Source organism: Neovison vison, chromosome 6 (genome assembly GCF_020171115.1).
Source record: "Neovison vison isolate M4711 chromosome 6, ASM_NN_V1, whole genome shotgun sequence".
NCBI lineage: Eukaryota > Metazoa > Chordata > Mammalia > Carnivora > Mustelidae > Neogale > Neogale vison.
Window position 1 is genome coordinate 175,231,813 of NC_058096.1, and position 23,304 is coordinate 175,255,116.

The following is a 23,304-nucleotide window of genomic DNA, read 5'->3' on the forward strand; positions in this document are numbered from 1 at the left end:
ATGACTTACTCTTGATGGTATATCTGAAACATTGAATATTTGTATCACTGGTCAAAGGTCTCCCATAGAAAGTGACAGAGTTATTATCTGAAGATAAAATTATCTAATATGAAGAGAGAACTCAAAACGACCTAATTATGCCAGATAAAACGAACCTATATGGTTAATTTCATTCTCAATCAACTTTTTTTCTTAAATTGAAGTATAATTTACATGTCATAAAATGCACAGATTTTGAGTTTCAGTGAGCTTTTACAAATGTGTAATCAAAAAAGGAGCATTTCTCTAACCCCCAAAATTTCTTTCCATTAATCTACTTCCTCCAAATGTAAGCACTGTTCTGATTTTCAGCACCACATAACAGCTTTGACTATTCAAGAATGTCACAGAGGGGTGCCTGGGTGATTCAGTGGGTTAAGCCTCTGCCTTCGGCACAGGTCATGATCTCAGGGTCCTGGAATTAAGTCCTGCATCGGGCTCTCTGCTCGGCAGGGAGCCTGCCTCCTCCTCTTTCTCTCTCTGCCTGCCTCTCTGCCTACTTGTGATCTCTCTCTGTCAAATAAACAAATAAAATCTTAAAAAAAAAAAGAACGTCGCAGAAATGAAATTATTCAGTATGTTCTTTTTGTGCCTGCCCTCCTTTAGTGGACAGGTTTTTAAAAATCCATCCATACTGGTCATTAATTCAATTCTATTGCTGTATAGTATTCCCTCATATGAATACAGCACAATTTGCAATATCATTTTTGCTCTTCATGAACATCTCAGTGACTTCTAGTTTTGACCATAATGAATAAAGGTCCTATGAGTATCTACACACAAGTCTTTAAGTGGACCCATGCATTCATTTTTTTTTTTTTAAATAAAAACTAGGAGTGAGATTGCTGGGTTATAGTCCAGGTATGAATTTAAATTTATTAGAGAGCGGCGCCCGGCTAGCTCAGTCAGTAGAGCATGAGACTCTTAAATTTATTAGAAACTACTGAATGTGTTTCTAAAATGACTGCCATTTTATGTTCCCCACTAGTAATATGAGAGTTCTAGCTTATAGACAACATTGATACTGTATATATTTTTTTTTTTTTTAGTTTTAGTTTTAGTCATTCTGGTGGCTGTAGGCTAGCATCTCATTGCAGTTTTATTTGGCATTTTCTTGATGGTAATGACATCGAGTACTTTTCAAATTCTTATTTCTTTTTTGTGCTTACTTTTGTGAAATTTTCACTAAGTCTTTGACCTTTTCTTACTGGATTCTTTGTCTTTTTATTATTGATTTGTAGGCATGCAGACATTCTTAATTTATAAAAAAAATGAGGTATATATATTATTTTACATACTATCATATTTTTTCCTTCTAGGTATGTAGCTTATCTTACTAATGAGTAGAACTTTTAGGTTTGACAAAGTTTAACTTACCCATTTTTTTCTTTTATAATTTAGTTAGTGCTTTTTATGCCAACAAAATCTCTTCTTACACTGAAGTCATGCATATATACAGCTGACCCTTGAACAACATGGGATTAGGAGTAGTGACCCCCCACAAAGTTGAAAATCTGCACATACCTTTTGACTCCCTAAAATCTCAACTGCTACTAGCCTACTGCTGACCAGAAGTCTTACCAGTAATATAAACACTCAAGTAATACATATTTTGTATATTATATGTTATATACTGCAGTATTGCTAGCCCTCACTCCTCTCCGACAGCCTCCCTCACCGTGCGCACGCTCTGCCACTGCCCTGAAGAAATGCTTCAATTGCCCGCAGTCCTTCGCCAAATTAGGCCTATGTCCAGAGCACTGGCTCCTCATCTCACTCGGACCTATGCCAAAGATGTAAAATTTGGTGCAGATGCCCGAGCCTTAATGCTTTAAGGTGTAGACCTTTTAGCTGATGCTGTAGCCATTACAATGGGGCCAAAGGGAAGAACAGTAATTATTGAACAGAGTTGGGGAAGTCCCAAAGTGACAAAAGATGGTGTGACCGTAGCAAAGTCAAATGACTTAAAAGATAAATACAAAAATATTGGCACTAAACTTGTTCAAGATGTCACCAATAACACAAATGAAGAGGTTGGGGACAGCACCACTACTGCTACTGTCTTGGCATGCTCTATTGCCAAGGAAGGCTTCGAGAAGATTAGCAAAGGTGTTAATCCTGTGGAAATCAGAAGAGGTGTGATGTTAGCTGTTGATGCCATAATTGCTGAACTTAAGAAGCAGTCTGAACCCGTGACAACCCCTGAAGAAATTGCTCAGGTTGCTACCATTTCTGCAAATGGAGACAAAGAAATTGGCAACATCGTTTCTGATGCAATGAAAAAGGTTGGAAGAAAGGGTGTCATCACAGTAAAGGATGGAAAAACACTAAATGATGAATTAGAAATTATTGAAGGCATGAAGTTTGATCGAGGTTACATTTCTCCATACTTTATTAATACCTCAAAAGGTCAGAAATGTGAATTCCAGGATGCCTATGTTCTATTGAGTGAAAAGAAAACTTCTAGTGTCCAGTCCATTGTACCTGCTCTTGAAATTGCCAATGCTCACCGTAAGCCCTTGGTCATAATTGCTGAAGTTGTTGATGGAGAAGCTCTGAGTACACTCGTTTTGAATAGGCTAAAATTTGGTCTTCAGGTTGTGGCAGTCAAAGCTCCAGGTTTTGGTGACAATAGAAAGAACCATCTTAAAGGCATGGCTATTGCTACTGGTGGTGCAGTTTTTGGGGAAGAAGGATTGACTCTAAATCTTGAAGATGTTCAGCCTCACAATTTAGGAAAAGTTGGAGAGGTCATTGTGACCAAAGACGATGCCATGCTTTTAAAAGGAAAAGGTGACAAGGCTCAAATTGAAAAATGTATTCAAGAAATCATTGAGCAGTTAGATATTACAACTAGTGAATATGAAAAGGAAAAGCTTAATGAACATTTGGCAAAACTCTCAGATGGCGTAGCTGTGTTGAAGGTTGGTGGGACGTGATGTTGAAGTGAATGAAAAGAAAGAGTTATAGAAGCGCTCAATGCTACACGAGCTGCTGTTGAAGAAGGCATTGTTCTGGGAGGGGGTTGTGCCCTGCTTCGGTGCATTCCAGCCTTGGATTCATTAACTCCAACTAACGAAGATCAAAAAATTGGTATAGAAATTATTAAGAGAACACTCAAAATTCCTGCAATGACCATTGCTAAGAATGCAGGTGTGGAAGGATCATTGATAGTTGAGAAAATTTTGCAGAGTTCCCCAGAAGTTGGTTATGATGCTATGCTTGGAGATTTTGTGAATATGGTGGAAAAAGGAATCATTGATCCAACGAAGGTTGTAAGAACTGCTTTATTGGATGCTGCTGAAGTGGACTCTCTGTTAACTACGGCAGAAGTTGTAGTCACCGAAATTCTTTTTTTTTTTTTTTAAGATTTTATTTATTTATTTGAGAGAGAGAGACAGTGAGAGAGAGCATGAGTGAGGAGAAGGTCAGAGAGCGAAGCAGACTCCCCATGGAGCTGGGAGCCTGATGTGGGACTCGATCCCGGGACTCCAGGATCACGCCCTGAGCCGAAGGCAGTCGTCCAACCAACTGAGCCACCCAGGCATCCCAGTCACCGAAATTCTTAAAGAAGAGAAGGAACCAGCAATGGGCGGAATGGGTAGAATGGGAGGGGGTAGGGGAGGTGGCATTTTCTGATTCCTAGAACAGTGCTTTTTACCATTATTAATGAACTGTGAGAGGAAGCCCACGCTGTGCTCCTCACCCACAACTTCAGAGAAGTCAGCTGAAGGAAATGACTGAAGAAAAGGCTGGCTGATGTTTAAGAAAATCACTATAACCATCAGTAACTGGTTTCAGTTGACAACATATAATGGTTTACTGCTGTCATTGTCCATGCCTACAGATAATTTATTTTGTATTTTTGAATAAAAAGACAATTATACATTCCTGATAACTGAGTGCAAGAGCCATGTACCAATGTACTGCTTTCAACTTAAATCACTGAGGCATTTTTACTACTATTCTGTTAAAATCAGGATTTTAGTGTTTGCCATCACCAGATGAAAAGTTAAGAAGCAGCCTTTCTCTGGAGAGTAAGAATAATTGTGTACAAAGTAGAGAAATATCCAATTATGTGAAAACCTTTGTGTAATAAAAATTTGTTTCAAGTTAAAAAAAAAGAGTAAAGTAAGCTAGAGAAAATTTACTTGAAAAATCATAAGGAAGAGAAAAGACATTTATAGTATTATATTGTACTTACTGAAAAAAAAACCCTCTGTAAGTGAACCCATACAGTTCAAACCTATGTTGTTCAAGGGTTAATTATACTCTCACATATTTTGTTTTCCTAAAAGCTTGATAGTCTTAAGTTTTATAATACATTTATGATTCTGATTAATTTTATGTATGTTGAGAGATAAGGTTGAATTTTTTAAAAAATATAGATATATAGTTGATAAAGCAACTTAGGCTAAAAAAAAAAACCAAAAAAAACCCAAAACAAAACAAAACAAAAAAAAACAAAATACACCAACTTTCCTAACACTATTGAATTATCTTGACACTTTTGTAGAAAATCAGTTGACATGTGTGGATCTATTTCTGGATTCTATTATATTGATTTGGTCTATTTTTCTATTTTTATGCCAATGTGATATTGTCCTGATTACTATAGCTGTATAATAGGTCTTGAATCTGGCATAGTAAGTCCTCCAACCATGTTCTCATTTTTCAAGTCTGTTTGGGCTACTGGCTGTTCCATATCACTTACATTTCCATATAAACTAAGGAATTGGCTTTTACAATCTCTACACAAGAAAATCCTTCTGGGAGTTTGACTGGAATTGTATTGAATTTACAGATCAGCTGGAGAATTGACATAGGGAGCTGTCTTAGATCTATTCACACCTTATTCAGACTCACAAGGCGTGAGTCCACAGCTGGTACCTGTCTATGCACAAGGATTCAAGTCAGGTAAGAACTTGGCAGCAGTACACAGGTCAGGATTCCTACTGCATGTAGTCCTTATTTCTGTACAAATAACCATCCAGGAATTACTGTCTTTGATCTACCAAATGATGACAGTTGAGGGAAGAGGAAACAGGATCCCCACTGTGGATGTGAGGCCCACCTTTCTTAGCCCTACACACATAGGAGCCAGTATCTCTTGTAACAATATCATGGATTTAGTTTCCAGGACTCCTGCAAGAGATATGTCAATATATAGGATTCACTTGACTAAAAGAAATCAAAAGTTAAGTCTTTCTATCAGGAATTTATATTACTTCCCAGCGAGATGCTATTCTGGGGTCACATTTATCATATGGTTAATGTTGCATCTTTTTCGTATTTCTTGGGGAGCAGAGACAGAAAACTCTGTAGAAATCTAATTATTTTTTTATCTAATTAAATTTCCCTTTAGTCCAATACCAAATTCCATCTTGATACTAAGTTCAAGTTCTCATGTAGAAGGAAGAGTTTTTTGTTTAAGATGCACTTAAGGGTGAACTAGTAATATTAAGTCTTTCTAAATATAAGCAAGTTATAATTCTCCAGTTATTTACATTTTTCCTTAATTATTCTTAGCAATGTCTTGAAATTTTCAAGGTAAAAGTCACATACATATTTTGTTCAAATTATTATAAGTATTTTATTATTCTGATGTTATCTCAAAGACACTTGCAATTTAAGAAATGTTTAAATAACTAATTCATTTACTAACACTGTAATTTTTATTTTTCTGTGTTATAAGGCCCTAAACACGTTGCTATTCTTTTGGTTTGAATACTTAAATGTAATTCAAAGAATTTAAGAATAGGAAAAAACAATGATTTCTATTTGTCTGCATATTTACTTTTCTAGTGTTCTTTATACCTTCCCAAAGATCCAAATTTCTATTATGTTTCATTTTCCTCATATATACAGAATTCTCTGTGTTGGTTCCTCCTGTGTAGGATTGTTGAGATTCATTCTCTCAACTTTCATATTTGAAAATGTATTTATTTTATTTTTAAAGTATATTGTATTAATCAGGGTATTCCAGAGAAACAGAACAGGATCAAAAGGAGACATACTTCTCACTCTCTCTGTCTCACCACTTCCACTCTCCTTCTCTCCCTCCCTTCCTCTCTCTGTCTGTCTAAATGAGCATACAGGAGTGTGTGTGTGTGTGTGTGTGTGTGTTTATGTGTATAAAAAGAAGGAGGTGGTTGATTGATAGAGAATTCACTTATATGTTTGTGGAAGCTGATAAATCTCATGATCTGCCATCTGCAAATTGGAGTCCAGAAAAGCCCATGGAGTAATTCTAGTCTAAACCTGAAGGTCTGAAAACCAGGGGAGCCAATGGTATAAGTCCTAGCTCAAGAATAAAGGCCAGAGAACCAGGAGCATCAGTGTTTGAGGGCAGGAGAAGGTGAATATCTGTTTAAGAATAGAACAAATTTTCCCTTCCCCATCTTTTTGTTGTATCCAGGCTCTTAATGGATTGGACAGTACCCACCCACCCTGGTGAGGCTAATATTCTTTATTTGTCCACTGATTCAAAAGCTAATCTCTTTTATCTACAACCTCACAGACATACCCTGAAATAATGCTTTACCAGTTATCTAGGCATCCCTTAGGCAAGCTGATACATAAAATTAACCATCACAGATATTTCCCCTGGATATAGAACTCTAGATTTATGGTTTTTCCTTTTCTCTTTTCTAATTCAGCATTTTAAAGATTTTTTCATTGCTTCTCACAATAAGTGGGACATTGTTTATTTTTCTTTACATTTTTCCCTTTTCTCTGTCCACTTTTGATAAGTTTCATCTTCTTTGGTTTTCAGCAATGTGACTGTGGTGTGCCTAGATATGATTTTCTTTGCATTATATTGTATGAGGTTCAATAAGATTCTTTGATCTACAAATAATTGTTATTCATCATCTTAAGATAGTTCTGCCGTTACTTATTCCAATATATTTTTGCCTCTTTTAAAAAATTTTTAAATTATTTTATTAACATATAATGTATTATTTGCCCCAGGGGTACAGGTCTGTGAATCATCAGGCTTACACATTTCACAGTATTCACCATAACCCATACCCTCCCCAATGTTATTTTTTGCCTCTTTTTATCTCCTAACCCTATTGGGAGTCTAAATATATGTATATATACATATACATACATATGTATACACATGTATGTGTATACACATATACAAAGATATATGTGTGTATATATGTATATGTGTGTGTGTACACACACATACACACACACACATTATTTGATGTTATGCCACAGGTGATTGAGGTTTTGTTCAGTTTTTTTCAGTCAATCTGAGCTTCATTTAGATGATTGCTATTTATCTTTCCTCAAACTGATTGATCAAAGAATCTTATTTCCAACGAGATGTTACTCTCATTTAATAAGTGTATGACTTTAAATACTGCATTTTTCAGTTCTGGATTTCCATTTAGTCATTTTTAAAGCATTTTTTACAATTCTCTTGAAAATAATGTAATAAAAAATCATAGTAATATAGAAACCAGAAAATGTAGGTTTTGGAAATCAGAGTATATCTATTATTTTACCAGCCATCCATTCTCTCTTCTTTTGGTAATTATACTTTTACTTTGTGGGATGTCTATTTTATTTAGGCTCATCCTGACTCAGGAGTAAAGTGCATGACTTTAGCTTAAAGAAATCAGTTATTTACAGTCCCCTGAGCAAACTGATTGCTTTGGGTATAGGTTCATGTTTCATTCAGAACCAATGAGATATCAGAAGAATTTCTACAGGAATTCTGGAAAGAGACTTCTCATTCTTGTAGCATTTTATCCCAGAACTCTGAAAAGTCTAGAATTGCTGAAACCATTTTGCCATCATGAGATGATCAACCTCCTGAAGATGGGATCAACATACAATAAAACAAGAGACAACTTGAGCTAAGGAGTTGAAGGTGAGGTCTGATCCAAAGCATCAAGCCTCAATCTTGCCTATATTGCATGAGGCAATATACCATTTTACCTTAAAATGATAGAGACTGGATTATCGGTTAACTCTAATGCCAGCTGAATTTAGGTTGGAGCTTTGAAAATGATGAATTATAGATTATGTCATAAGTGAGTAAAAAATGTGTTTACATATTAATCTTTCAGGCTTTAGGAAGGCCAGAAAGGTCTGCAGCCATTAGAGCTGTTCAGGTGGTCGGCTATACCTACTAACAACCTCAAAAGGTTATTTCAGTTTGTCATGGGCATATCATTATCTTCCATCTGTGCAGCGCTATGAAAATGTTTGGAAAGCATTGCCTTATGCAAATGATTTAATATTTCTAAACTTCATTTTTACCATATGTTAAATAAGAAAGCTATAAAATGGTATCTTTAAGGGATTTTTAATCTATACCACTTTATGAATCCACATGGTCAATTTTGGCCACAAAATTCCAATAGCCAAGTCCAATCCAGGTTATTGTATAACCCTGATAGGAAATGGATTATGTCAACACTAAAAGAAACAAAAGGAAAGGCATAATTAACAAATGGAGACACACTGAACACACAACGCTGGGACACACCGGATCATTAGAGATGAGTGTGCATTAAAAAAACTTTCTAAAATGGGTCGGATCACTTCATCTATAATCTAGATGGTAGCACCCAGTTTTAAGAAAACTCTACACCTAAAACTGCAAACACATCAAAATAGATAGATACTGAGTCTAAAGGCCCTATCAACATTAAAGTTTCCATCATTTGATTGGAATCAACAAATCAGGCTTCAATAATCAATAATCAACCAGCATCAGGCTTCAATAATCAATAATTACATTCCTATGTGCAAGAAAATTGTCTGAAGTTGCAAACAAAAAGGAATGGCCTTCAAAAAGTCTATAGCAGAAAGCGAGACATAGATTGAATGTGGGCACATCCAGTGTCACAAAGAAAAATACACTGCATTATGCTGGAAGAGGTCTTATTCATCCTCTAGCACAAATTCATCATTTTAAAGATGAGAAAGACCATGACAAATCTGATCTTTTCTGATAAACCAAATAGGTTCTTTTGCCACATGGTGCTCAACCATGGTCATCTAATTTGAGGTGTACACCCTGTAAGAGATCCCATATTATGAACCTCCATGGCTTTTTTTCCTGGTAAATAAATAGCATGTGCTATCCCTCTGGACCATTTAGCTCTTGCTAGTCAGAGAATCATTATTTAAGTTGAAACCCTTGTTTAATAATCTCATGATGCTAAGATATATCCTGCAGGGAATCAGATAAAACCTTTTAGCTCAGAAAGGATTATAAGTTAATGGCTCAGTTGGTGGTACATATGCCTGTTGTGCTTTCTCAGAGATAACTATGCTGCTTCCATTCCATTTCACAAGATGTAAAAAAGTTCCATGGGTAGAAACCAAGAATTTCAGCAGGTGATACAGAAAAAATAGGTGTAGTTACTGTCACTATATGTTAGCGTGGCTGAGAAACTTACTCCTGAGGCATGATGAAAAAGCTGGGGCCCTCGAAAGCTGGCAGATCTCTGAAATGTTCTAACAACCAAAGCATGCATCTGTGCATAAATAGAAATCTGGAGGGATGCCCTGGAAAGCTGGTTAGAGCGACCATGTGACTTACTCAGTTGGCAAAACTGAAGTACCACCAGCTTCCTAAGTCTCCCATTTTTCATGCTGATGGGAGTTTATAACAGTTCTGAAAATTCAGAATCAGCATCTCATCTGTTCACACCTTCACTAGCTAGTCCACCCAAGCCTGCAACCTCGTGTTTAGCTGAGCATTAAGCTCAGAGTTGGTAACAAATATATCTTGATGGAGTATGTTTAATAGAAAAGTAAATAATCTTTCCTTTAAGTTTTCCTTTCCCTTTGTTTTTTAAAAAGATTTACTTACCTGGGGCACCTGGGTGGCTCCGTAGGTTAAGCGTCTGCCTTTAGTTCAGGTCATGATCTTAGGGTCCTGGGATCTAACCCAGCATCAGGCTCCCTGCTCAGCGGATTGTCTGCTTCTCCCTTTCTCTCTGTCTCTCCCATCTGCTCGTGCCCATTCTCTCTCTCTCTCTTTTTCTCAAATAAATAAAATCTTTTTTTTTTCACAAAATGGATTTAAGAAAACAAAAAATGAAAATGTAGACATAGCACTCTTAATATTAAGGTAAAATTTAATACAGAGCATATTAAAAGGGACAAAGAGGGATTAATAATATTGTTAACATGAAGTATATACTAATAAATAAAATCTTTAAGAAAAGATTTACTTACCTACTTGATAAAGAAAGAGAGAGAGAGTGTGAGAGTATGTGAATGGGGAGGGGTGTAGGGAGGGCAGAGCCATCCAGGTGCCCCTATCCTTTTCCTTTTTTGACCTCAGGTTTATGGGATGGCTTTTTCAGTTGTTTCATATATTTTTTTAAATTCCTAATTTAAACATGCAAATAAGTTCCTCTACAGATAGCAAATGTCAACAATGAGTATAAAGTAAACAGGTATGTGCAAAACCCTCAACGAAGTGCATGGCACATATATAAGCATTGTTACTTACTCATTGTTGTTCTCATTATTATTACTATCATGAGTAGTACTAATATCACTACCACTTAGATACTTGTAATCTACCGAGACACCTACATTCACAAGCCCTATAGAAATCAAAATTCAACATTTTTGATCAAATGATCAGAATTTGATCATTTTTGATCAAAAGTGCCATTTTGTTCATTGATTAAGTTTCTCTCAAATTGGAGATCAAGCAAAGACCATCAACATTGAAGTAAGTTTTGGCTAAATTATGTTTTATTTAATTAATTTAACAACCATATGCTGGCTGCTTATGTATCTGCCAAGCACCGTGTGAAGAACCATGTGAGAGAGTGTGAGTGAAGGAATAAGCAGTCAGAAGCAAGACTGACATTTTCCAGAAAGGCAACGTAAAAACCAGACTTTTAAATCCTATATCAATGTTACAGGTGGGAGACTTACGTTGCTGATGGAGATACATGGTTCTTCATAACTAGATCTTCAATTTATGCCAAGATCTAACCATATATTAATAATTATGTAATTCCCTCATTCATTATTTCAAATGACTTTCTATGTCTTCTTGCAAACATAAAAAAAAAAAACTATTTTACAGGTCACAAATTCTAAGTTAGTGGGCTGAATTTACTCACAACAGACATGTTTATTTGGAGCATTTTAAAACTGGGAGCTTTCAGATTTAAAATTTATGCCATATGTCTAGACGCTTTAAAAAAGTGGAGGATGTTGCAATGCGGGGCCTTCATTCCTGTATGACCACGGCTAGCTGAAGAGGAATAGCACCTGCCTTCTTGAGAAAAGGTTTGTCTTCAGGGCACCTGTGTGGTTCAGTGGGTTAAGCCTCAGCCTTCAGCTCAGGTCATGGTCTCAAGTTCCTCAGGCTGAGCCCCACATTGGGCTCTTTGCTCAGTAAGGAGCCTGTTTCCCCCTCTCCCTCTGCCTGCCTCTCTACCTACTTGTGACCTCTCTCTGTCAAATAAATAAATATAATCATAAAATAAAAATAGGTTTGTCTTCTCCAGGGTGTCCAGGCCCCACTATTCACTCCAGGATGAATGAGCATGCACTTAGCTCACTTCGCTTCTTCATAGGACTTGCTCAGTGCCTTCAAGGAAGGCACTGAGCAAGTATTGAATGGTATGACTTACCCTCTATATCCGTAGATTTCCAATATGCCTCTAGATGACCACAATGCCCTGTGAAGTTAATGATGCCTAAGCTCAGAGGCCCCTCACTAGCACAAATCCTTATAACTGCCCTATACCTAATTTTATATATTTAGCAGGTCTTCTAAGTTTCAATAAGTTTCAACCCCATACCACCTTGATCTGCCTCTGCTATCTCTAAAATATTGTCAAACTAAAAGGAAATTCAATTATGAGAAAAATCAACACCCAAACCCATACATGCTGAAAAATTTCTGCCACTCCTAATTAATGGATATTTGATGGAAAACAACTGGGGATGGTGGATATCTGCTATCGTTGGGCATTATTTCTGACTGGGTATGGAAAATTAATTTATAAAATGACAGAGTGCCTTACTCTTAGAACGCTTGTTAAAATCTGGGGGATTGCTTGCAGCCAAAAGTAATTGAAATTGTGATCAAAAGTTACATCCAGACCACTGGTATAGTGTATGATGCTCTGATTTTAGGGGGGCAGAACTAGTGAATTAAAGCCTTGCAAGAAAACCCTGATTCTGGAAAAAGGAACACAAAGTCTTAACCCCTACGTCTCTTGCTCCCAGACCTCTACTTTCAGGAAACGAGTTAAGTAGAATCTTTCAGAGTCTTGAGAAAAATTTTCCAGACCAAAAATGTCTCTTGTGAACAGACCCTTAGATCATGTTCTTAAGAGATGGTGGTGGTGAGTTAGGGACAGTCATGAGGGTCTCTGCAGGAACTGCAAGATTTGTTGATCTTTAATAATAGAATCCTGTGTTGAATCTGCCTGAATTGAAATGCAAGGGGAATTCTCAGAAAGGCTCAGCCTAGGTTGGGCTCCACAGCATTTGGAAATCCAGCCAAAGCAGTAAGAAGCCAAAAGAAAGGCAAAACTGATACACAACAGTCAGTAACATATCATACTCTACATCAGCAGTTCAACAAAGCATAAACCACAGACCACTAGCCCCTTTTACTACCTGGGCTAGGCCCATACGTAGGGGGTTCAAAAATATAATAATTATAGGAAATGACAGACGCTGGCGAGGATGCGGAGAAAGGGGAACCCTCCTACACTGTTGGTGGGAATGCAAGCTGGTGCAGCCACTCTGGAAAACAGCATGGAGGTTCCTCAAAATGTTGAAAATAGAACTGCCCTATGACCCAGCAATTGCACTACTGGGAATTTACCCTAAAGATACAAACGTAGTGATCCAAAGGGGCACGTGCACCCGAATGTTTATAACAGCAATGTCCACAATAGCCAAACTATGGAAAGAACCTAGATGTCCATCAACAGATGAATGGATCAAGAAGATGTGGTATATATACACAATGGAATACTATGAAGCCATCCAAAGAAATGAAATCTTGCCATTTGCAACAACATGGATGGAACTAGAGCGTATCATGTTTAGCGAAATAAGTCAAGCGGAGAAAGACAACTATCATATGATCTCCCTGATATGAGGAAGTGGTGATGCAACATGGGGGCTTAAGTGGGTAGGAGAAGAATAAATGAAACAAGATGGGATTGGGTGGGAGACAAACCATAAGTGACTCTTAATCTCACAAAACAAACTGAGGGTTTCGGGGGGGTGGGGGGTTGGGAGAAGGGGGGTGGGGTTATGGACATTGGGGGGGGTATGTGCTTTGCTTTGGTGAGTGCTATGAAGTGTGTAAACCTGGCGATTCACAGACCTGTACCCCTGGGGATAAAAATATATGTTTATAAAAAATAAAAAAATTATTAAAAAAATAAAATAAATAAAAAATAATCATCTTCTTCGAGTAAATATATATATATATATATATATAATAATTATCTATCAGCTATTCTGTAGTCTTCCTAGAGCATCCAATAGTGACTACTTGGAGTTGAACCTTTCTTAAAGCAACTACTAAACATCATCATTTTAAAGGGATGGGGGGCAAGAGAAATATGAAAAAAGAAAGAACAGGGACTTTAGTCTTGTGCTCAGATGCTGGCACTGCCACTTAAGGCCCAGCTGACTTGGTGTAAGGCAACATTTCTGAATAACAGTTGCTTCATATGTGAACGGAGGTAAGATTCTTTTGAAGCTAAGACGTTCACTGAGGACCAAATGAGTTTACTTTCGTTCTCACAGAGTGGCACGTCAGGAAACATTTAATAATACTTTTGTCCCCTTTTTTCATTAGCAGCATCAATGCACTGGGTCACTGAAGTAAGAGTAATAAAAGGAAGAAAGCCCGCTATATCAGATAACCATTGTTGTATGACAATCTGCTCCAAAGCACAGTGGTTTGAAATAGTACACATTTATTGTTACCCAGGAATACATGAGTGGTTCCACCTGTCTGGGCCATGATTCGTTGATCTTTAATAATAGAATCCTGTGTCTCTGGTCAGCTGGGTCAGAGGCTGGGTGTTCTAGGAAAGATATCACTTATATGTTTAGTGGTTATTTGGCTGGCTTTCGGCTATGGCAAGGATAGGGACTGGTTATGTATCTCTTATCACCTACTAGGCTAGCCTGGGCTTATTGCCATGACATCTGAGCAGGGTTCAAAAATACAATGCAAAAAGAGGCAAAGCCTTCTGAGAGCCAGATCGGAAACTGGCACATTGTCAATTTCTGCCACATACTCATGGTCAAAGCAACTCACAAGGGCAGTTCATATTCAAGCAGCAGGGGAAATCCTATTTCTTATTAAGAGTTGCTATCCTTTCTGGAGAAATAAAAGAACTAAAATCTAACCAAGTTGAAATCAAAAAGGCTATTAATGAAGTTCAATCAAAAATGGAGGCTCTCACTGCTAGGATAAATGAGGCAGAAGAAAGAATTAGTGATATAGAAGACCAAATGACAGAGAATAAAGAAGCTGAGCAAAAGAGGGACAAACAGCTACTGTACCATGAGGGGAGAATTCGAGAGATAAGTGACACCATAAGACGAAACAACATTAGAATAATTGGGATTCCAGAAGAAGAAGAAAGAGAGAGGGGAGCAGAAGGTATACTGGAGAGAATTATTGGGGAGAATTTCCCCAATATGGCAAAGGGAACGAGCATCAAAATTCAGGAGGTTCAGAGAACGCCCCTCAAAATCAATAAGAATAGGCCCACACCCCGTCACCTAATAGTAAAACTTACAAGCCTTAGTGACAAAGAGAAAATCTTGAAAGCAGCCCGGGAAAAGAAGTCTGTAAAATACAATGGTAAAAGTATTAGATTGGCAGCTGACTTATCCACAGAGACCTGGCAGGCCAGAAAGAGCTGGCATGACATTTTCAGAGCACTAAATGAGAAAAACATGCAGCCAAGAATACTATATCCAGCTAGGCTATCATTGAAAATAGAAGGAGAGATTAAAAGCTTTCAGGACAAACAAAAACTGAAAGAATTTGCAAACACCAAACCAGCTCTACAGGAAATACTGAAAGGGGTCCTCTAAGCAAAGAGAGAGCCTACAAGTGGTAGATCAGAAAGGAACAGAGACAATATACAGTAACAGTCACCTTACAGGCAATACAATGGCACTAAAATCATATCTCTCAATAGTTACCCTGAATGTTAATGGGCTAAATGCCCCAATCAAAAGACACAGGGTATCAGAATGGATAAAAAAACAAAACCCATCTATATGTTGCCTCCAAGAAACTCATTTTAAACCCGAAGACACCTCCAGACTTAAAGTGAGGGGGTGGAAAAGAATTTACCATGCTAATGGACATCAGAAAAAAGCAGGAGTGGCAATCCTTATATCAGATCAATTAGATTTTAAGCCAAAGACTATAATAAGAGATGAGGAAGGACACTATATCATACTCAAAGGGTCTGTCCAACAAGAAGATCTAACAATTTTAAATATCTATGCCCCCAACGTGGGCGCAGCCAACTATATAAACCAATTAATAACAAAATCAAAGAAACACATCAACAATAATACAATAATAGTAGGGGACTTTAACACTCCCCTCACTGAAATGGACAGATCATCCAAGCAAAAGATCAACAGGGAAATAAAGGCCTTAAATGATACACTGGATGAGATGGACATCACAGATATATTCAGAACATTTCATCCCAAAGCAACAGAATACACATTCTTCTCTAGTGCACATGGAACATTCTCCAGAATCCTCGGTCCTAAATCAGGACTCAACCGGTATCAAAAGATTGGGATCATTCCCTGCATATTTTCAGACCACAATGCTCTGAAGCTAGAACTCAACCACAAGAGGAAGTTTGGAAAGAACACAAATACATGGAGACTAAACAGCATCCTTCTAAAGAATTAATGGGTCAACCGGGAAATTAAAGAAGAAATGAAAAAAATCATGGAAACAAATGATAATGAAAATACAATGGTTCAAAATCTGTGGGACACAACAAAGGCAGTCCTGAGAGGAAAATATATAGCGGTACAAGCTTTTCTCAAGAAACAAGAAAGGTCTCAGGTACACAACCTAACCCTACACCTAAAGGAGCTGGAGAAAGAACAAGAAAGAAACCCTAAGCCCAGCAGGAGAAGAGAAATCATAAAGATCAGAGCAGAAATCAATGAAATAGAAACCAAAAAAACAATAGAACAAATCAACCAAACCAGGAGCTGATTCTTTGAAAGAATTAATAAAATTGATAAACCCTTGGACAGACTTATCAAAAAGAAAAGAGAAAGGACCCAAATAAATAAAATCATGAATGAAAGAGGAGAGATCACAACTAACACCAAAGAAATACAAACTATTATAAGAACATACTATGAGCAACTCTACGCCAACAAATTTCACAATCTGGAAGAAATGGATGCATTCCTAGAAACATATAAACTACCAAAATTGAACCAGGAAGAAATAGAAAGCCTGAACAGACCCATAACCAGTAAGGAGATTGAAACAGTCATTAAAAATCTCCAAACAAACAAAAGCCCAGGGCCAGATGGCTTCCCGGGGGAATTCTACCAAACATTTAAAGAAGAACTAATTCCTATTCTCCTGAAACTGTTCCAAAAAATAGAAATGGAAGGAAAACTCCCAAACTCATTTTATGAGGCCAGCATCACCTTGATCCCCAAACCAGACAAGGATCCCATCAAAAAAGAGAGCTATAGACCAATATCCTTGATGAACACAGATGTGAAAATTCTCACCAAAATACTAGCCAATAGGATTCAACAGTACATTAAAAGGATTATTCACCACGACCAAGTGGGATTTATCCTAGGGCTGCAAGGTTGGTTCAACATCCGCAAATCAGTCAATGTGATACAACACATCAATAAAAGAAAGAACAAGAACCATATGATACTCTCAATAGATGCTGAAAAAGCATTTGACAAAGTACAGCATCCCTTCCTGATCAAAACTCTTCAAAGTGTAGGTATAGAGGGCACATACCTCAATATCATCAAAGCCATCTATGAAAAACCCACTGCAAATATCATTCTCAATGGAGAAAAACTGAAAGCTTTTCCACTAAGGTCAGGAACACGGCAGGGATGTCCATTATCACCACTGCTATTCAACATAGTACTAGAAGTCCTAGCCTCAGCAATCAGACAACAAAAGGAAATTAAAGGCATCCAAATCGGCAAAGAAGAAGTCAAATTATCACTCTTCGCGGATGATATGATACTCTATGTGGAAAACCCAAAAGACTCCACTCCAAAACTGCTAGAACTTATACAGGAATTCAGTAAAGTGTCAGGATATAAGATCAATGCACAGAAATCAGTTGCATTTCTCTACACCAACAACAAGACAGAAGAAAGAGAAATTAAGGAGTCAATCCCATTTACAATTGCACCCCAAACCATAAGATACCTAGGAATAAACCTAACCAAAGAGGCTAAGAATCTATACTCAGAAAACTATAAAGTACTCATGAAAGAAATTGAGGAAGACACAAAGAAATGGAAAAATGTTCCATGCTCCTGGATTGGAAGAATAAATATTGTGAAAATGTCTATGTTACCTAGAGCAATCTACACATTTAATGCAATTCCTATCAAAGTACCATCCATCTTCTTCAAAGAAATGGAACAAATAATTTTAAAATTTATATGGAACCAGAAAAGACCTCGAATAGCCAAAGGGATATTGAAAAAGAAAGCCAAAGTTGGTGGCATCACAATTCCGGACTTCAAGCTTTATTACAAAGCTGTCATCATCAAGACAGCATGGTACTGGCACAAAAACAGACACATAGACCAATGGAACAGAATAGAGAGCCCAGAAATAGACCCTCAACTCTATGGTCAACTAATCTTCGACAAAGCAGGAAAGAATGTCCAATGGAAAAAAGACAGCCTCTTCAATAAATGGTGTTGGGAAAATTGGACAGCCACCTGCAGAAAAATGAAATTGGACCATTTCCTTACACCACACACAAAAATAGATTCAAAATGGATTAAGGACCTCAATGTGAGAAAGGAATCCATCAAAATCCATGAGGAGAACACAGGCAGCAACCTCTTCGACCTCAGCCGCAGCAACATCTTCCTAGGAACATCGCCAAAGGCAAGGGAAGCAAGGGCAAAAATGAACTTTTGGGATTTCATCAAAATCAAAAGCTTTTGCACAGCAAAGGAAACAGTTAACAAAACCAAAAGACAACTGACAGAATGGGAGAAGATATTTGCAAACGACATATCAGATAAAGGACTAGTGTCCAAAATCTATAAAGAACTTAACAAACTCAACACCCAAAGAACAAATAATCCAATCAAGAAATGGGCAGAGGACATGAACAGACGTTTCTGCAAAGAAGACATCCAGATGGCCAACAGACACATGAAAAAGTGCTCCATATCACTCGGCATCAGGGAAATACACATCAAAACCACAATGAGATATCACCTCACACCAGTCAGAATGGCTAAAATCAACAAGTCAGGAAATGACAGATGCTGGCGAGGATGCGGAGAAAGGGGAACCCTCCTACACTGTTGGTGGGAATGCAAGCTGGTGCAACCACTCTGGAAAACAGCATGGAGGTTCCTCAAAATGTTGAAAATAGAACTGCCCTATGACCCAGCAATTGCACTACTGGGAATTTACCCTAAAGATACAAACGTAGTGATCCAAAGGGGCACGTGCACCCGAATGTTTATAGCAGCAATGTCCATAATAGCCAAACTATGGAAAGAACCTAGATGTCCATCAACAGATGAATGGATAAAGAAGATGTGGTATATATACACAATGGAATACTATGCAGCCATCAAAAGAAACGAAATCTTGCCATTTGCGACAACATGGATGGAACTAGAGCGTATCATGCTTAGCGAAATAAGTCAAGCAGAGAAAGACAACTATCATATGATCTCCCTGATATGAGGGAGTGGTGATGCAACATGGGGGCTTAAGTGGGTAGGAGAAGAATCCATGAAACCAAGATGGGATAGGGAGGGAGACAAACCATAAGTGACTCTTAATCTCACGAAACAAACTGTGGGTTGCTGGGGGGAGGGGGGTTGGGAGAAGGGGGGTAGGGTTATGGACATTGGGGAGGGTATGTGCTTTTGGGTAAATTGGAAGGGGAGATGAACCATGAGAGACTATGGACTCTGAAAAACAATCTGAGGGGTTTGAAGTGGCGGGGGGGGTGGGAGGTTGGGGTACCAGGTGGTGGGTATTATAGAGGGCACAGCTTGCATGGAGCACTGGGTGTGGTGAAAAAATAATGAATACTGTTTTTCTGAAAATAAATAAATTGGAAAAAAAAAATACAAACTAAAAAAAAAAAATAAAAAAAGAGTTGCTATCAAAGATGTTGGCCAGGTTGCAGAGAAAGGGGAACTCTCTTATACTGTTGGTAGGAATGCAAGTTGGTACAGTCACTCTGGAAAACAGTATGGAGGTTTCTCAAGAAGTTAAAAATAGAGCTACCCTATCACCCAGCAATTGCACTACTAGGTTTTTACCCCAAAGATACAAATGTATCTTTGTATCCAAAGGGGACCCTGCACTCCAATGTTTATAGAAGTAATGTCCACAAGAGTGAAACTTGGAAAGAGCCCAAGTGTCCATCAACAGAAGAATAGATAAAGAAAATGTGGTGTATATATACATATATACATATACATGTATACATATGGAATATTATTCAGCCATCAAAAAAAATGAAATCTTGCCATTCGCAACTATGTGAATGGAATTAGAGGGTATTATACTAAGCAAAATCAGTCAATCAGAGGAAGACAATTAAATGATTTCATTCATATGTGAAATTTAAGAGACCAAACAGAGGAGCATAGGGGAAGGGAGGGAAAAATAAAGCAAGGTGAAATCAGAGAGAGAGACAAACCATAAGAGATGATTAATCACAGAAAACAAACTGAGGGTTGCTGAAAGGGAGGGGGATGGTTGAAAGGGAGTAACTGATTAACAGACATTAAAGAGGGCACATGATGTAAAAAGCACAGGTGTTACATGCAACTGATGAATCACTGACCTCTCCCTCTGAAACTAATAATACATTATATGTTAATTAGTTGAATTTACATTGAAAAAAAGTTGCTGTCAAATTGTACTGTATAGGGCATGGATATAGGAGGCATAAAAAATTAAGATCATAACCAATCTACCACATCTCCTTCTTCTGAAAAAAAAAAAAGAGAGAGAGAGAGAAAAGAAAGAGAGAACAATATTTTTCCATGTTTATGGTAAAGATAAAATGAGACAAAGTATTTAAAAGGTCAAGAGCAATGGCACATCCTAGGCACCTAATACAGCTTTTGCTATGTGGATCAATCTTATGCACTAGAATTCAATCAAACATTTTCTTCGCAGCTTGTGTTTTTCTTTCAAAGAAAAGCTAAACTTCAAATAGATTTAATTCTGGCTGAAAAACAAATTATATGTACATTATATTCTTTACATCTAGTTTAGAAATGATGAATATTATCTGCATAGGCAGCTCAAAAATAGGATGTGTTTCCGTTGTGAGTTGAATGAATTTGCATCTTTTCTGTGATGTGTTAAATAGAGAAGCAAGCTATAAATTCCAAGTGAGGGTTGTGCTGTCACTTGCTATGAAGGATCTGCTCGGTGGCTGAGGCCACATGCCTGGAGGTGTTGGTGTAACTCTGCATGAGCACAGTCCTTGGAGGCTAGAGATAAAGGCTGGTAAGTATTACAGCATAATGGAGAGCCTAGGTATATTTAAGAGTACTATAGAATTTTACACAAGTGGTGGTCAAGTTATAAGGATAAACAGATCTCTTCAGAAAAGGTTAAGAAGCAAAAGACTATACTTACCCATGCACGAAAAGTGCTGTACCAAATACAATGAGTATCTTGACTTACATACTGAGAGCTGAAAAATGCTCTTTATGAGAGCAGAAAATTGCAGAAGGCACATTGCATGAAGGACTATGTACAAATACTGGGACACAGAAAATGCAAATAGGAAGGGAGTCACTGGTCATTCCTGTTGTTTATTATCTGATGGATTAGAGATGACGAGCAAGATAATGCAGGTTTAAGGCAAAAAGTATTAGCTAGTTTTCTAACTTTTAGACTGGGAACTTTATTCTAAGGTAAGAAGTGCTTAGATAATAATTAGATACCAAATGGGTCTACAGAAGGGTGACATAAATAAGTAATATAAGGAGTTCTGTCTTCTAACAACCAACAAAAAAGATCGATGAATGCCATATTGCAGAGTCCTGTCCTAAAATAATTCAAAGAAAAAAAAAAAAAAAAACCTTTAATGAGTGCAGTGAAGGAATCTTGGATCTGGCACCTGTCAAGAATATTAAGTAGTAGGGCACCTGGGTGGCTCAGTGGGTTAAGCAGCTGCCTTCGGCTCAGGTCATGATCTCAGGGTCCTGGGATCGAGTCCCGCATCAGGCTCTCTGCTCAGCGGGGAGCCTGCTTCCTCCTCTCTCTCTCTGCCTGCCTCTCTGCCTACTTGTGATCTCTGTCTAATAAATAAATAAAATCTTAAAAAAAAATTAAAAAAAAAGAATATTAAGTAGTAAAAGCAAAACAGCATCTCTACTGGAGAGTATATTCTACAAAAAATTCACAAATCTTTCTCTTAGTTAACAAATTATCTCTCGGCAACAGTATTTTGCAACTAAAGAGTGTTTTGTAAACTAATGATTTTTATCCCAAAACATAAAGAAATCATTTTCTTTCGGTGTTGCTAGAAAAATATATGGAGAAATGAAAGTTTTAGAAAATATATTATCACATAATGTTATTTTTAGAATCATTCCTTAAAACAGTATGGGGTTCCTCAAGAAGTTAAAAATAGAACTAACCAATGATCCAGAAATTGCACTACTAGCTATTTAACCAAGGGATATAAAAATACTGATTCAGAGGGATGCATGCACAGTGATGCGTAGAGCAGTATCATCAACAGTAGCCAAATTTGGGAAAGAGCCCAGTTGTCCATCAATCTATGAATGGATAAAGAAGATATGGTATATGTATATGGAGTATTACTCAGACATAAAAAAGAATGAAATCTTGCCATTTGCAATGAGATGGATGGAGCTAGAGAGTATTTTGCTAAGCAAAATAAGTCATTTAGTGGACAGATACCATATGGTTTCACTCATATGTGGAATTTAAGAAACAAAACAAATGAGCACAGGGAGAAAAAGAAAAAGAAAGAGGCAAAGCAGGAAAAAGACTATTAACTACAGAGAACAAACTGATGATTGCTGGACAAGAGCGGGGAGGTGGATGGGGGAAATAGGTCAAGGGATTAAGGAGTGCAATTGTAATGATGGGCAGCAGATGATGTATCTAAGTAATGAATCACTAAATTCTACACTTGAAACTAATATTTCATTGCATGTTAACTAACTAGAATTTAAATAAAAACTTGGGGGGAAATCACTCCTTAGATAAGATACTTGATATATGTGTCATCAATGGACATTTGTTGACCGACGATTCCAGTAAGTGTGTTTTTATGGGCCAGGACCATTGCTAAGTACTTTATAAACATTGTCACAACCATGCAACAATCTTACGATGTAGGTACTGTTATTACTGGTTAGGAAACTGAGGCCCACAGAGGTAAGCAACTCACCACAAATGGTACAGTTACTAAGTGGTAAGGATGGGAATCTAAACCATGCATTTGGAATCCCATTAACCACTACCTTCCTTTCCCCAGGTGAAGTAATAATTAACACTGAAGAGGTAAGTACACATTTTCTAAAGAACCTCAGAATCCAAGTCAAAATATCAAAATCAGTTTCCATTTCTGAAAATTACTTTATATTTTCATATTTATCAAAGCATTGTTTCTGGGTAAATATAGGGCATAATTCTGAGTTCTTCAGTCCCATTCAATTTGCTTAAGAATCTCTTTTCTTTGACTATCCTGAAGGTTTCTATCCTGAAGGTTTATATTTTAAAGATCTTAAACTGTGTTAAAGATAGTAGAATATGGAACAACTAAAATTAGAATCAATGGGTAGAAGTTGCAGGAAGAAAACTGAATGTTCCAAAGTACTTGAAAATGCTCTGAGCTACGACAGCATATAACACTCATGCAGGAAGTATTCAAGACAAGGTTAGCTGCTCAGAAGAAATGCTGCAGGTTAAGGGATATTCAACAACAGTTGGGGAGGGGAGGACTAAATGGTCTACCTTCCAAC

At 37.4% G+C, this 23,304-nt stretch overlaps 1 protein-coding gene and 1 pseudogene across 5 annotated transcripts in view; one reads left to right on the plus strand and one right to left on the minus strand.

Annotated features, from left to right (window-relative positions):
• The window catches only part of GRM7 (glutamate metabotropic receptor 7), a 902,298-nt gene that overhangs the window by 506,202 nt on the left and 372,792 nt on the right, over positions 1 to 23,304 (minus strand). The window lies entirely within an intron of this gene.
• LOC122908440 lies at positions 1,749 to 3,407 on the plus strand (annotated as a pseudogene).